Below are 15992 nucleotides of genomic sequence, written 5' to 3' on the forward strand. Positions count from 1 at the left end.
CACGCCCTGAGCCGAAGGCAGACGCTTAATGCTTAAGGACTGAGCCACCCAGGTGCCCCCAAGGATTTTGAATTTTAATATAATGGGAAGCTGTTGAAGAATCAACAGTCAAGAAGTTTAAGTCAAAGTAACATCATCAGCTCTGAATAAAAAAAAGAGATCTCTTTGGATGGCAGTATAGAAAATGCTTTGAAAAATGGCCAGAATCCAAGCAGAGAGGCCTCACACTGATTGTGCAGATGAAGAACAATGGGAAAAGATACAAAATTTATGACAGAGTCAAAATGAACAGTACTTGATACTGGATTAGATGTGAACATTGAAGGACAGGGAAATATCAAGAAATAGAAACAAAAAACAGATTTCTGCCTTGAAAACCAGGTGAATAGGTAAATGGGATTGTGATCTAGGAGCACTAGATTGAGATTGAAGCTCTAAATGGGCCTCATTTGAGTCAGTACCTATGACATGCCTGATGGTGGCATCAAGGCAGTTGGATATATGGGTATGAAATAAGAGTACTAGGCCAGGAAAATAAATTTAGGAGCTATAGACTATACTTAAACCCAAGAAAGAATAAGTTCAAATATGAACAGGGTGTAGAGTGGAAACAAAAGCTGAGACATAAAGAATAATGTCAAGTTGGGCAGAGGTCCCAATTTCTAGGTATTCAAAGTTTTGCTCCCTTTCTTTTTTTAATTTCCTCTTTCGCTCTCCACCCCAAACCCCTCCACCTCTACTTGGTGAGCTCCAGACACTATCAATATACAGAACTTGGCAGCAGACTATTGCAAGAATGTCACCGGAAACCCTTGTCATTCAACCTGAGTGGATTCTAGAAAGCCCTGCATTTAAATCCAAATGTTTGCTCTCAATCTTAAGTTCCTTTTCTTTCCAAACTTGTCTATATTACAGTTTTATTTTTTCAGTTATGTTTATGTCCGAGAAAGATGTTAACACTGCCATTTTTCTTACCTTTAACATCAGTTTCTTCTTTTTGAACAAGGATGTGCCTCAGGATATGTGGGCTACTTGAATGTGGTGACCATGTCTTATTCATACTATGGTTCCAATGTTTATCCTAGAGTATGACAAATAAGCAGAGGTCAACAAATGCTGATTGAACAAATAAATGAATGAAAACTGAATAAATGACTAGGAAGTTACTATGGAACAGGGAGAAAATTATTAGAGCATCAAAAAAAAAAAAAAAAAGGAAGGGGGTGGTGGAGATAATCCAAGTCATTAGAAAACCATTACAGCAAGACAAGTCTTTCATGTAGCTGATCTGATTCCTAGGATAGGCAATGGATTCAGAGATGTGGTTACATAGTCTACATACATTAAAGTATTAATGAAATATTTTTAAATGGGCATGTTTCATAACACTGTAAAAGGGCACATGCTCAGATTCTGGTGGGGATTTTTTTAACAGCTGCGTGATAAATTTAGAGGCACCATGAAGAATGCCTGAGGTTACAAAAAAAAAAAAAAGGCAGAGAAGAAATGAATCACTTGACATAATATGACTAAGAAAAGAAGCAAACATTTTTCTATTAGTCAAATGTCAAAATATGTAGCAAAAATCAAAGAAGCTTAAAAACAAGAAAAAACAAAACAGCATTGCTACAGGCAGAAAAGAACTATCAACCAAATGATGAAAGACTCTTCCCAAGCACAGATTTCAGCTCTTTTCTGTGTTTACCAGCAAGCGGGCAGCAACTCAGATTTCAACAATTTACTTTACCACAGATGATAAAGGTGCTAGAAATTTTTTCTGTCATAAGCAGTGGTGGAATAGAAAAATGGAGAAGCAGAGGACCACTGTTCAAGGGTGTTGGGAGGGGGATGGCTGGCACCCCACGGGGAACGAAGATGCTGTGTTTGAGCAATCTGTATTTTCTGAAAGCCAGATGCTCGGATTTTTCCTTTTGTCCTTTTTCTAAATGAACTTTCTTATATAAGTAAAAATATATTTATTAATAAATGAATTTAAGTAATATTAGCTTAATCACAGCAAGCTTATAAGTTTCATACACTGAAAGAAATTTGAAATTGTAAACTAAATATTAGGGTTTTTTCCTGTCCAATATTTTTGGGGTGTTTTGAAGTGACCTTTTTCATTATTGGAAAAGGAAATGATTAATCTGCTTCTGCCCAGTACCATATGATAATATGACTTTGTAGTTTACTTAAGAATAGACTTAAATGCGAGGGGAAAAGAATCCTTGCTATTTGTGATGTATCAATAATTTGAATAGAAGTTATGTACAATGAAGTTGCATGTTAGATTCATTTCCTTTTTCTTCCCTGAAGTCACCACAAATAAACTGCACCCAAGATTACATTATAAGCTGGGGCGCCTGGGTGGTTCAGTCATTGGGCATCTGCCTTCGGCCCAGGGCGTGATCCCGGCGTTCTGGGATTGATCCCCACATCAGGCTCCTCTGCTGGGGGCCTGCTTCTTCCTCTCCCACTCCCCCTGCTTGTGTTCCCTCTCTCACTGGCTGTCTCTATCTCTGTCAAATAAATAAAATCTTTAAAAAAAAAAAAGATTACATTATAAGCTGACAACTTTATGAGGCTATTCAAATATTCTTTCTTGAAAATTTTTTGATAGTAAAGGATCTTTTTATATTTGGCTTATTAGATCTTATATGGCGTCCAAAATATTTTCATTTGACTATGTACTATCTGTTGCTAATAGATAAGTAACTGATTTTATGGAAAATATTTCTTCTAGCATTGTTTTCTAGTATTTTTATAAATATGATTCAAACATATTTATTTGGAAAAGAGAATTTTGGAATATCTGTTTCACTAGAAATAAATTCTATTATAGATAATTCAGTATACACCCCCTATATATATATATACAAATATATTGTCAGCATTCAGATCTTTAAGTTGCTTAACTAATATAAAATTTTAAGTCTGTTAGAATTTTTAGGGACATAAAAAATTATTCTTTGAAATGAATGAGAAAGTACCTTCAATCACATTTCTAATATAGTTATCTGAAAATACATTGAAATTCTTTTTTGGGGAAAATCCAAACACATATACATTTCAAGAGAACAATAAAAGAACCCCCACCCATCTTCATCACTCAGCCTCAGCAACTTCTAACTTCAGATCAATCTGCCTTCATATCTGCCTCTCCTCACAAGACTTCTCAAAATTATTTTGAATTAAAATCTCTACTTCATATCCTTTTATTCATAAATACTAAAAGCTACTGGGGCGCCTGCGTGGCTCAGTCGGTTAAGCATCTAACTCTTGATTTTGGCTCAGGGTCCTGAGATCAGGCTCAAGTCAGCCCTCTGCGCTTCCCCCCTCCTTCCCACTCTAAAAAACATATAGTAAGAAAAAACAATTATCATATGGTTTCACTTATTTGTGGAACATAAGAAATAGCATGGAGGACATTAGGAGAAGGAAGGGAAGAGTGAAGGGGGGAAATCAGAGGGGCAGATGAACCATGAGAGACTATGGACCCCGAGAAATAAACTGAGGGTTTTGGAGGGGAGGGGGGCGGGGGATGGGTTAGCCTAGCAATGGGTATTAAGAAGGGCACATATTGCAATGAGCCCTAGGTTTTATATGCAAACAATGAATCATGAAACACTACATCAAAAACTAATGATGTACTGTATGGCGACTAACATAATAAAAAAAAATACAATAAAATAAAAGCTACCAAAAGATACTCTTTTCTAAAAGAAAAAGCAGCAAAACAAAGGATAACTGATTCAAATATCTCTGATCCCAGCCATTCAGCTATAGAGCTGAGCAATGGCAGTATTCACCCTGAAATCTGGCCCTCGAGGAGATTATTAAATGTTACTTAGTTACCTGTTAACCATTCTTAAAATCGATGACCAAAGTTACCAGTAATGAAAGTTCAACCTGTGAATATATATTAGATGCCTTTCGGGGGGGTTGGGCTATTTTTACTCCTGTAACTGGGAGTTGTTTAGGTGTCCTGTCATTATCAGTTTATGTTTAGTCCTTTGATTTGGGATCTAACACAAATCACTTCAGGGCAAGGCAGAAGCAAAACCCCTGAATAACAGCCATTGGATGCTTTCATTGACAGCAAGGAATAATACCATCATGTTGGTCATTTATAGGGTTTCAGTCATTCACTTTATAAAATCAGCAAAACACCTAAACTCATCTACCATTCATTCAATTGTTCATCCACCAGTTATGTACCTACTCATTGCAGCTACTCATTCAATGAACATTTGTTGTGTGTCATGCCCTGAACTAGGTGCGAAGGCTACAAAAGTGAAGTAAAAATCTACGATGTCTTACATGTAGACAATGAATTATTCAGCAATAAGAAGAAATGAGCTATCGAACCATGAAAAGACATGAAGGAATCTCTCATGCACACTGCTAAGTGACAGGAGCCAATCTGACAAGGCTACAGACTGTATGATTCCAAGTATATGACATTTTGGAAAAGGCAGATGGAGACAGTAAAAAAGATTAGTGGTTACCAGCTTTTGAGAGGAGCGGGGGATGGGTAGGTGGAGCACCAGAGCTTTTTAGAGCAGTGAAACCATCCTGCATGACACTGTAATGGCAGACACATGTTATGATACATATGTCAAAACTCATAGATTGTAAAACACAGAGTCAACCCTCATGCAAACTATGAAATTTAGTCTCTAACCATGTGTCCTAGTTGGCTCATTAATTGTAACAAACATGTATCACTGATGCATGCAGTTAATACATAATAGGGGAAACTAGAGAAGGGGGGTATGTGAGAACACTCTGTACTTGCTGCTCAGTGTTTCTGTAAACCTAAAACTGCTAAAAAAATAAGGTCTATTAATTAAAAACAAACTTATGATCGTTTCCTTCCTAGATTTCAAGATCTAGTTTGGGGCAGAGGTATAAATAACTGTCCTCATTAGTTTCCTTCATTTGCCATAACAAGTAACCACAAACTTAGTGGCTATAAACAACAAACATTTATTCTCTCACAGTTCTGAATGTCAAAAGTCTGAAATCAAGGTGGGGACAGGTCATGCTCCCTCCAAACACTCTAGGGGAAAACCTTTCCAGCTTCTGCTGGCTCCACGGCTTTCTTGGCTTGTGGACAATCCAATCTCTCACTCCACCTTCACATAGTCTCCATTTCTTCCTGTGTGTCTTTCCTCTGAGTTTTATGAGGACACTTATATTGGATTTAAAGCCCACCCATTTAATCCAGGATGACCTCATCTCAAGATTCTTAATTTAATCGTATCTGCAATGAACCTTTGTCCTAACAAAGTCTCATTCAATGGTTAAGGGCTTAGGGTGTGGATGTACCTTTTGGGAGGCTGCCATACAACTCATTGCACTACTCATAACATGATTTGCCCTGTAGAATATAGGATAGAGTACAAACACAGTGCTCTGAGAGGGAGGTATGAGAGGGAATCATAGGGAATATGACATGAGATGGATGTTGAAAGTCCCACTGGAGGGGCACCTGGGTGGCTCAGTTGGATAAGTGACTGGCTCTTGATTTCAGCTCAGGTCATGATCTCAGGGCTGTGAGATCGAGCCCCGTGTACGGCTCTGCACTGAGTGTGGAGTCTGCTTAAGATTCTCCCTCTCCCTCTACCCCTTCTCCCCCAAAAAAGTCACATTAGAGTTTGCTACCTTGGGTTAAGAGTGCAACAGTGTGAGAGGTAAGGGAATGCCATCTCCAGGGAGATATTCCAGGCAACAACAAGATATATTTAGAGTGGTAAGAAGGTCAATGTCCCTAGAAAGGAGGGTGGATGAGGGCTAAAGGAAACAATAGCATATGAGTCTGAGATATCAGACTGCTAGGTTATAAAAGAACTGACAGTCCTAAAAGAAAAACCTTGGTTCTTCTTCCTATTCACAGTTTCTAAAGACAAGATGAGATTATACTTTAGAAATAAGGCTGTTTGCAGCAGAGTGAGGACTTTAGGAAAGAGGCTAGTGACCAGGAAATTAACAGGCTGAACACAAATGAGATATCACTCTGAGATCTCCTGGTGGGGAGAGAGCTGAGAGATGAGAAATAGGAGATATCTTGTAAGTAGAATAAATAGCATGTGGGTTGAATAACTGGATTTGATGAGCAGGGAAGGATGTGAGGGTGAATCTTCAGTTTATGGCTTCAAGACTCAGTTTGAGTCTCCAAAGTAAGGACTTTTGGAGGAAAGGAGTGGTTTTATGGGGGTGTAGAAAGTTATGAGCTAACTTTTGGATATATTTTCTTTTATCTTGTACCCAAGTTCTAAATTTGGTGTATCAAAATGTTTTGCTTTGGAGCAGTAAAGCGTTCTGAAAAAAAGCTTAAGCTTTTGGGGAAATCCTCAAAATTATCTATAGAATTGCCCACATGGGTTTCTCCCAGTCAGTTTCTGTCACAGATGACAGGATCAAACAGACATATGGTCCTGAAAATAGAAAGAATGAGAGAATCATCAAATATCGAGAGGCTTTACTGGTTCGTAGAGGTGAGAAAAAATTTTTCTCAATTTGAGGGGATAGAAGAAGTCTGAAACGACTGCTACAAAGTAGCAGCCTAATCTTGTTATGAAGAGATTGTAAAAAGAATTAGAGCATAAGCTTTCGCCTGGGAGGAGATCTTCAAGTTCAAGGAATGTTGCTTTATTACCTTTTATTTTTATCTCTTCAGAGCTGGTGCAATGAAAGAAGAAATCTATGTTCCAACATAAAAAATAAACATAATATCACTGTGACAGGGACTGATTCAGTATGGAAACATTGACTGTAGGGGCTTTCTGGCTTACTTCAAAAGACTTTCAATAACTGCCAAAAGAGTTTATTTGGATAGTTTCAGTTTCATGTGTTTAATCAACTAAAAACTCAATCCAGAGTTGAGAGCGTGACACAGCATGTGTTCAGAAGAGGGCGTGCATGTGGAGCCATGAGTGTGTTTGCATGTGTAGATGTTTGACCATGAGCAAAGGTGTGTGTGTGCATGCATGTGTATGATAAAATTTTATGCTGTTTTATATCATTCATTTTTTAAATAGGGCCCATGCTCATCATCCTCACAGCTGTGATCCTATCAGGCCTAAATTTCCATGATTTCTGTAACACTTCATCAGGCTCTAGATCTTACAAGAGTGTGTTACAAAGGGATTATCCGTAACTACATATAAGACTGGAAAGTAGAAAAGTAAAACTACTTTCCCTCTGACTTCACGCAGCTTGATATGATAAGCCTTTCTTTTAAGGACTATGTTCTATCAGTTGGTTTCCATGTACTGGTATATCCTAGTAAATGTATATTGTGCCATTCAGTCATTCGATTCAAGCCAAATAATGTTTTCTTGAATTTCTCTCTTAGATTTTTCTGTTATTAAAGTAGGCAAATCCACCATAGCCATTCACAGATGAACATGTTAATAACAATGTAATGGCTACCATCTCCGATACCGTTGACTTCTTGGGGTTAGTGGTGGGGAAGTCAACACCTAAGTCGGTGTTTCTCTGATTCTTCTTATCACATGTTATTTGGAGAATTCGATAAAATCATGGATTCACAGGCTGTATCCCTGCTGAATGTTCGATGTTCAGGAAAGAACTGTGATTTTAGGTGGCTCTTTGGGAGCTCATTAAGATTCTGTAAGTTTGGGAAAAAATAAACTAGTCCAATACCTTATTTTTCAGACAAATTTTCAGAATATTGACACAAAGGAAAATTATTAACCCATTTAGACCATTTCTCTTTCTCCTAAACCATTGTGCTGGTCCACCAACCTTTTAGGTACACAATACACATAGAAATTCTGACTTGGGGTTTTCAACATAAATGAGTTTAAGATGATTCTAGTATGCCACAGTGAATTTGGCCCCAGTTCAAACATACATGGCAGCCTGCAGCTTAGTGCTTGTATACAGTACAGAGTCAATGATGCCGGAATTGTGATATTTACCCCTTTACTATCATTATTTAAAAGCAAAACACTAGTACTCTGCCTATCCTGAATCTAACCTTGATTCCAGCCAGTTGTCTTGCAAATACTTCCTGCTGGTCAGAAAGGGGATCAGATGGTAGAGGGTGGGTGACTCAGCACTGCCACCGCCCGTGGAGGGCTAGAGCTCTGAGGGTGTGGTGTTGATGACAGCGCCTCAGGAGTAACATTTCTGCAGACGAAGAACAATTTATTTTTAAAACCAGTGCCATTTGATATTAACTTGTTTTTATCAGAAGGATAAGACATGGTCACTTGTACCTAATGAACTTAAGTATGAGCAGAAACACAAAGACTGACACAGAAACAAGAGATTACAGGTCAGGGTATGTGTGTAGACCTGTCGTTTCAAACCAGAGCCATGACACTATGTTCCTTCTCAATCTTCATTCCACATACATATATGATAAGTTGTTATGTCAATTGTTTGAAAAAGTATTGTGGATAATTTTTTGACCTTGACAGTCAACTTATTTATTTATTTTTAAAGATTTATTTATGTATTTGAGAGACAGAGTAGGGGAAGGGCAGAGGGAGAGGCAGAGAATCTGAAACAGACTCTCCGCTGAGAGTGGAGCCCCACACAGGGCTTGATCTCACGACCCTAAGATCCCAACCTGAGCCAAAACCAAGTACTACATGCTTAACCGTCTGAGCCAAGCAGGTGCCCCATTAAAAGTCAATTTAACTTTACACTGGCACGAGCCCTCTAAATGCTATATATATTCTTTTCCTAAAGGAAACAACTCAGTAAATATACATGTCATTAATGATCCTTCTTTTGCAGTTCACCTAAAACCATGAGCAAAAGATTACAGATACTGTATTTTCTTTTTGTAGAAAGTGAAAGCAAGGCTTGTGTCTTCTTAGAAATGTTGCGAATTTGCATAAACTACTCACATTCTCCACATTCCAATTTTCTCAGTCATTAATTGCGACCAAGAGCAACTGGCTTGACATGGTTTCACTTGGGGCACAATAAGCCACAGGCTCATCTGCCCACGTATGAAATTAGCCAGTAGTAATGGCGAAGGCAGACACTGGGCTAACTTGTCACCATCCCCTAGCTTGCCACTGTTTTTGGGCAACTCGGAATGCCTGCTTCACTTCTGAGCTCATTAGAGCTGGCACGTGAAGCAACTGTCTTGCTAAGAGAGATGGGGAGATGAGGATGGATCCATATTAAATGTGATCAGTTTCTTCCTGGTGTCAGAAAGTTGGCAAATGGTATTATCCTGGTATTGATCAGTGCATTTTTCCCTGTTCCCTCCCTTCAACCTCATCTCCTTGGGAATGACTGAACAACTCTTACCATGTGCAAGGGCCTAAGACAAGTAGTTTGTTGGTGTGAATCTCATTTGGTCCTCCCAATTATCCCATGGTGTAGGGGGGAGTTTATTCATATCTTACAGGGAAAACGAAGGCTCGGAGAGGACAAATCATTTTCCCGAGCGCCTGTGACCATCAAATGTAAAACCTGGGTATTTGAACACTTTAATTATGATTCTGGAGCCATAGCTTTTGCCACTTGACTATGCTCTCTTCCAAAGAAGAGAGATGGGATTAGAAACAGTTGGGAACACCAACCCAAATGAGACACCAGGGCCTGTCTCAGAGACATGGAGTACATGCTCAGCGTTCTATAGCCCCGCTCCTTCTCCTCATTCTCTAGCTACAGACTTCTCCTAAGTTGTTATTTGGAAAATCAACTAAAGTAAATTATAAAGGAAGGGGTAAGTTTGAGTAATTTATGGAAAATGGGCCACTACTCAGGGAAGGAAAAGTACCTGGCATCCATTGACTACTAGACATAAGTATTTCACTTATGTTAGAATATGGACCTGCTGCTATGTGGCATTGGCCCATTTTACCGATGAGGCATTCAAGTTCTTCAGATTTACCCTGTTGCATTGTTTCTGATACTTGATTACAAAGATACTGTTCCTATTCTCCAGAAGCCCTCTGCCTAGTGGGAAGTCAGATATGACTATATGAATTATAATAGAGAGGAAGAAAAGTGATGAAAAAAATATATGCTGACCAATCTACTTACAGAGACTTTTGGTTCACTCGTTCAAACGCTTCAGGTAAAAATAATAAAAATATTTTCATGAGAGTCTACTCAGTTCTAGAATTCTCATTTGGAGAATAGACCAATTACATCTAGATTGGGATTTAATTTATGTTAAGGTATTCGAAAGTCATTTTTATTTTAAAGCTTATTCAGACAATCTAAGGATATCATAAAAATGATATTTTCTGTGGTCTTGGATAACTTCCTCCACAAAACCTCCGTGGATGGTGCTGAACACACAACTGTTTGCAGGGTTAATGGGTAAAACTGGAGCAGATAATTTTCTGTAGGCAGAAGCAGTAAAATCAAAGCTATGAAATTTTTATCCCATCAGGCTATTCCAGATAGCAGTTCTACCTTTTGACAGGATGCCAAGGAGTTGACCATTAAAACAATGTATCTGGCATCACGGTATCTGGCTTTTTAAATACTCATTTCTATAAAACACAACAACATTGCACTTCAGTTTTCAATTGCTTTTCTTTTTGATTGTCTCTGAACAGACACATATTTGATTCACAGGATACACTTAAGTTTAATGTTCCCATAACCACAGACAAAATTTTGTGCTTTTTAAAATAAGTTTTAATGGAAAGCATGGATAATAATAACAAGCATGGTAAAACCTAGTGACTTCCCAAGACATCTATAAACCGTGAGCTATTTTAGGAAAATGTAAAAACAATGCACAAAGAGAACACACCCCCAAATCAAGTCCCAAATATTCTCGAATCAAATATAATTAGCAGGAGCAGTTGAAACTAAAAAAATTAATTCTCTGTAGAAAACCTGTGACCAAAGAAATATTGACACCATTCCCCAATATTAATGAAACCCGAATCTGTGGAGATGAACAATGTCACCCTGAAATGACATTACCAATACTAAACCGATAGTGTTAGTAGGAATCTAATTGATAACTGTAAGAAAGATCTCAAAATAGTATGAAACTAAATGACTATATGCATTCTACAAGGAGGAAAATGAGTGCAATAGAAGCTAATTCTATTCATAAATAATATACAAATTTATTTTTTTAAATAAATGTTTTGTTATATCGGCTATGTCTTATAGACATGTTATGATTCTTTTTTGTCCTCAGTTTCTGCAGAGTAAAAAATCATGCTCTCCCTTGCTCCCTAAGCAAGAAAACAAGCCCATTCTTCCATTGGCATTCTAATTCACTATTTTTCCCCCCAACATATCACCTCTTTTACTATATCCAGATTGAGGGTATTGAGAATGGAAACCAGTCCTCCTGTCTTAGAAACATACATAAGAAGTCTTTCTTTTTAAAAAAAATAAAATAAGTAAACTATTTTTCATATTGGGATCGAGGGCACTGTAAGAAAGGCATTCCAGTTGATGGCAGAAAGCCATTATGAGGAAACAAACTGTGTATAAGCATGGGGACACAGCCTTTGTAGCTCTGAAATGACTTACACAAAGAACTCATATATAAATTTGGCTCACCTCAGCAATGCTTTTTCTTTAAATTACACAGAAATCTGAAATGCATTGGGTGTGTGTAAGGGCAAACTGTGGCCCTGAGTAAAAATGTGTATTTAAAAGGGGAAATGTGGAAGTAATTATTACCTTGATGTATTTACCAGAATGCACAGAATGTATTCAGCATGTCTCACTTGGGCATTGAGGGTTTCGCAGAACACCTATGACACTAAAACTCCAGTATTTGGCATCATGTGATCCGGGAGTTAGTGATAAACTACCTTTACCCAGGCACTGTTGTCTTGGAAAGCCTCAACGAGCCAGGCTGCTGAGATGAACTGAAATCATTATTTGAAATGAATGAGTCACTCTTCTCTGTTCAAAATGAACAAATCAGTGTTGCAGGCAGGCACTTTAGAGAAATAAACAGGAACTTTTGTTTCCTTCCACGTAGAGGCTAAAAAAGCAAGGCAAAAGAAAGTGTGCTACGTAACTGCAAAAAAATCTAGTTGGATTTCATAATTACTGTTGGGTCTTTAAATTGTGCTTCTAAGCCAACATTCAGATTTCCTGCAAACCAGACTTAAAAGGAGTCTCTGGTCAATATTAAGAAGTGTCCATGCCCAAGAGTGGGGAGGGAGTGTGTATAAGGCGTTGGTTCCACGGGGCTGGCTACAGTAGATATGCTCCACAAAGTTAACTACAAGTGAGGAAAGCGCACAGTGGGAATCCGAGCCAAAGACCCCGAGGAAATGTCCAAAGTAGGAAGCTGATGAAAACATAGGAAAGTCCCTAATTTAGAGATGCTAAGACATGAGACAGGACTACAAGTTGGGCCCTGGGAAAGAAGCCACACTGAAGGAGACAGGCCATAAACAACATGGAGTGTCCCCTATGATTCCAGCACATACCAGTGAGCATTTAGGTTTTATCTTATGGGACCACAAGTGTGTGATCCACAGATATATTGAGCCTGCCAAATAGAACAGGATCCTGAGATCTAAATGTTTGCATTTGTCTTGGCTTCTGGAATGATAGATAATAACAATTGCCTTTTTACAGCTAAGTTCCAGGACACGTTTCTCCTCCTCCTGTTCCTCTGTGATCACACCTCACAGATTCTCTACGTGAACTTAGGAATGATGGATACAAATACAATGCTGAGCTTATAAAGTGAAGGATTTGGGGTTTTCAGGTTATATGGAACCTTGAAAAACCAAATCTGCAAGAAGGAAGCAAGGCTTGATTCAGTCTAGGAGAGGACATAGCAGTTTTCTGCTGAGGACAAATGTTGGAAAGGCCATCCTAGGTAAAGAAGAAACAGCATGTGTCAACAAACTAGTGTGCCTAAGGAACTGGAGTGATTTATTATGGATGGACCACAGATTATTGGCAGGCAGTGGCAGAAGGCCTGGTTAGAAGTGTTCAGGCTAAGGCCAAATTCTAAAGGAGCTAGCTCACCCATGCTATGGAATTTGAACTTTATTTGTTAGGCAATGATGAGTGATTAATGCTACTAATGGGGTGATAGGGAGGGGAGTCAGGGATCACGTGCTTCAATGTACACTCCAGAAATCTCTGGCAACAAGGTGAAATAGTTTGGAAGTGAGCAAAACTAGAGGTAGGGGAAATCAGTTAGAAAAAGTTTATTGCAATAGTTCAGTGAACATAATAATTCAGATTATGGAATAAGCAACAACAGTAGAGGAACAGAGACAATGGATTCAAGAATATTCTGGAGAAAGTGTGGTAGTACTTAGGAAATGCACCATCCGGAGAAGTGGGGTCTTCTGACTGGTGGTATGGAATACAGGAGAAAAAGCAGATTTGTCATGGAGGAGGGGAAAAAAACAAATTTAGTGTTTAAAATGATGTGTCTGTGGGACATCTGGGCGCATTTGCTTGGGATCAGATGGAATTATTGCTTTCAGAATTAAATTCTATTATTAAGTTCACTTTTTGTTGCAAGTGACACAAACCCAATTCAAACTAGTTTAAGCCAAATCAAGGGATTTATCAGCTTTTTCAAGTGGGCACAGCTGGATTTAGAGATCTAAACCTTGTTCTTAGGACTTTATCTCTCATTTCTCCTTGCTTCTGTTTGGCCTCAATTTCAGAGCCTCTTTCCACAAAGCAGGAAGATGACTACAGACAGCTCTAATCCTCCATGCTCTTGATTCCTGAGGAAAATAATGTGCTTTTTCTGATGTCCGTCAGAATTTGTGGCCTCTGATTAGCCTGGTTTGTCATGCACCAGTCATGTTCCCAGGACATGAAATACTCAGATTGTCCAGGCCTGGGTCACAGTCCCTACCTGGGTGCCGGATTCCAGGGAAGGCACCCTGACTGTCCATCCCCAAAGAACCACATGGGATTGAGAGAGCTGCGTCTGAGGGGCAAATAATGCAACTCTAATGAAATAGCAATTAGACACCGCAATTTTCTCCTGCAGTTAAATTTCAAGACACTGGAGAAGGGCAATGAAGGTGACTTTAAAGCATGTGAACATGATAAATCTCTTCTGAGTTAGCCCTGCCTTCAATGGCTCCAGAGCTTGGCCTGCACTGGAAGGAGAACCAATATGTATCTCCAAACACCAAAATTCAAAGACTTCTAAAATTGCTTTTTGACCTTTTAAGGAAGGTTTTTGAAAGTTTGGGAACCAATTGGACAAACAGAATTACTTGGGAAGAATGTTTGGAACCGAACCACACCCACTGCAGTCCTCCTCCCTCCCCCGGCGTGTGCGTGCGCGCGTGCACGCACGCACGCACACACTCAGGATGCAAGGCTGAGAGAAACCAGTGTAAGTGTTCAGGGGAGTGGTGGGACACAGGGCGGGGGAGAAGATCACAGTCCCTGCCCTGGAAGCCTGGGAAAGGAGCTGCTTTTGTTTAAGCCAGCTGCCTCAAATCACCCCAAAAAGGTGTTTAGTCAGATTGGATTCTCCAAATAACTGAATTCCATCCCTCCCCCTGCTGGGGCAGTGTAGCTTTTGGAAGTGATTAGAACTGCCTGGAAATCCTGAGTTGGAAAGGTAAGCGGAATGGGAGGAGACTCTGTCAGGCCTGGTGCCCTGGGGAGTTTTGACCTGGTCAGTCCCATCCTAGGCTTGGGCAAATGTAGTGACGGCCCTGGCATCTTGGGTGCCAGACCAGCCTCTGCCTTGCTCTCTGCCAGCAGATCCAGGTGGCAGCTTGGGTTTGCAGGGAGCGATGCAGCCTGGGGAGAACAATACTGCTTGAGCCTCAGCTGTGGCGTGTGTGCAGGGGTAGGCTTCAAGGACCCGAGTGAAAACCAGGCAGGGCCATGACCATAGCCTGATTTATAACTTTAAAATATTCAGACATGCAGTATGTGGGCCTCAGGCCCTGCAAATGTTAGGGGCCAGCCTGTCTCTAGCATTTACCAATTCAAAGCCTTTCATAGTATAATAAACACTTATTTAAAATAAATCTAATTTTGATCATGGCACAAAGAGAAATGTGTTTTTCCCAAAAGATGGTTTATTGTTACCAAAGAACTTCCCTGGCTTTGCCTTTTAAGTAAGTTTGCCATCACGAGTCATGTAGGCTCATCCACCATGTGGAACATTTACAAAGTGACTTGTATTCTATTTGGTTTTACTTAATGAGTATTTTATTTTATTTAATGAGTATTTTAAAGGCATACATTTGTGTTTTATTTTTATAATTTTTTGGTACTTTTATGGTTTGGAATGGATTTTTAAGAATTTAGGTGAAATTTGGAATATTTCGCTTCTAGGGAAATTTGTAAAATTTCACCTATAGGTCAATCCTATGAGTGATCATCGAGCGCGAACAAATTAGATTCTTGTTCAGGGTCACCTTCCAGTCACCTTTGATAGTCCCCTGTTATAGTGCTTTCTGTAAGTGATCACTTGCCTGCACTGCCCATTAGCCAGTTTGTGGCCCAGCCACATAGCAGCCAGGAACTTTGCCACCTTGCAAAACCGATTTCCTGACACATTCCCCTCTGTTGCAGGATTCTGGACCATCTTCAAAGGCCTTTGCCTGGTTTTTGTCAAAGCTCGAAAATGTGAAGGGACAATAAATATTCCAATCTACTTCAATATACAATGTTATTTTAATTATAAAAAGTGTCCCCAGATACAGTAACTGTACTTGGTGCTAGACTAATGGATAATAGAATAATTATACAAATAAAACACAGAAGAATAAGTTGCTTTAGGATAATGCATTATGACTGGTGTTAGTTTCTAATATGGCAGATCGTGTTAGAGTTTTCAAAGCTATTTGAAGTCTGTAGATGTTTTCGGTTTTCTTAACCTCAAAAACAGATGTCTAAAAAGTCTTATTGTGCTTTTCTACAAATGGTGTATAGGAAGAGTGTTTGCAGAGCACAGATTACCTCAGCCCTGTCCTATGAGCCTCTGTCTTCAGTTGTATTTTTTATGGTCTGTGGTACATAAACTTTTTAGACAGTGGGAGGAGACAGTA

The sequence above is a fragment of the Ursus maritimus genome, unplaced genomic scaffold (genome assembly GCF_017311325.1).
Source record: "Ursus maritimus isolate PB19 unplaced genomic scaffold, ASM1731132v1 scaffold_3, whole genome shotgun sequence".
NCBI classification, from domain to species: Eukaryota; Metazoa; Chordata; class Mammalia; order Carnivora; family Ursidae; genus Ursus; species Ursus maritimus.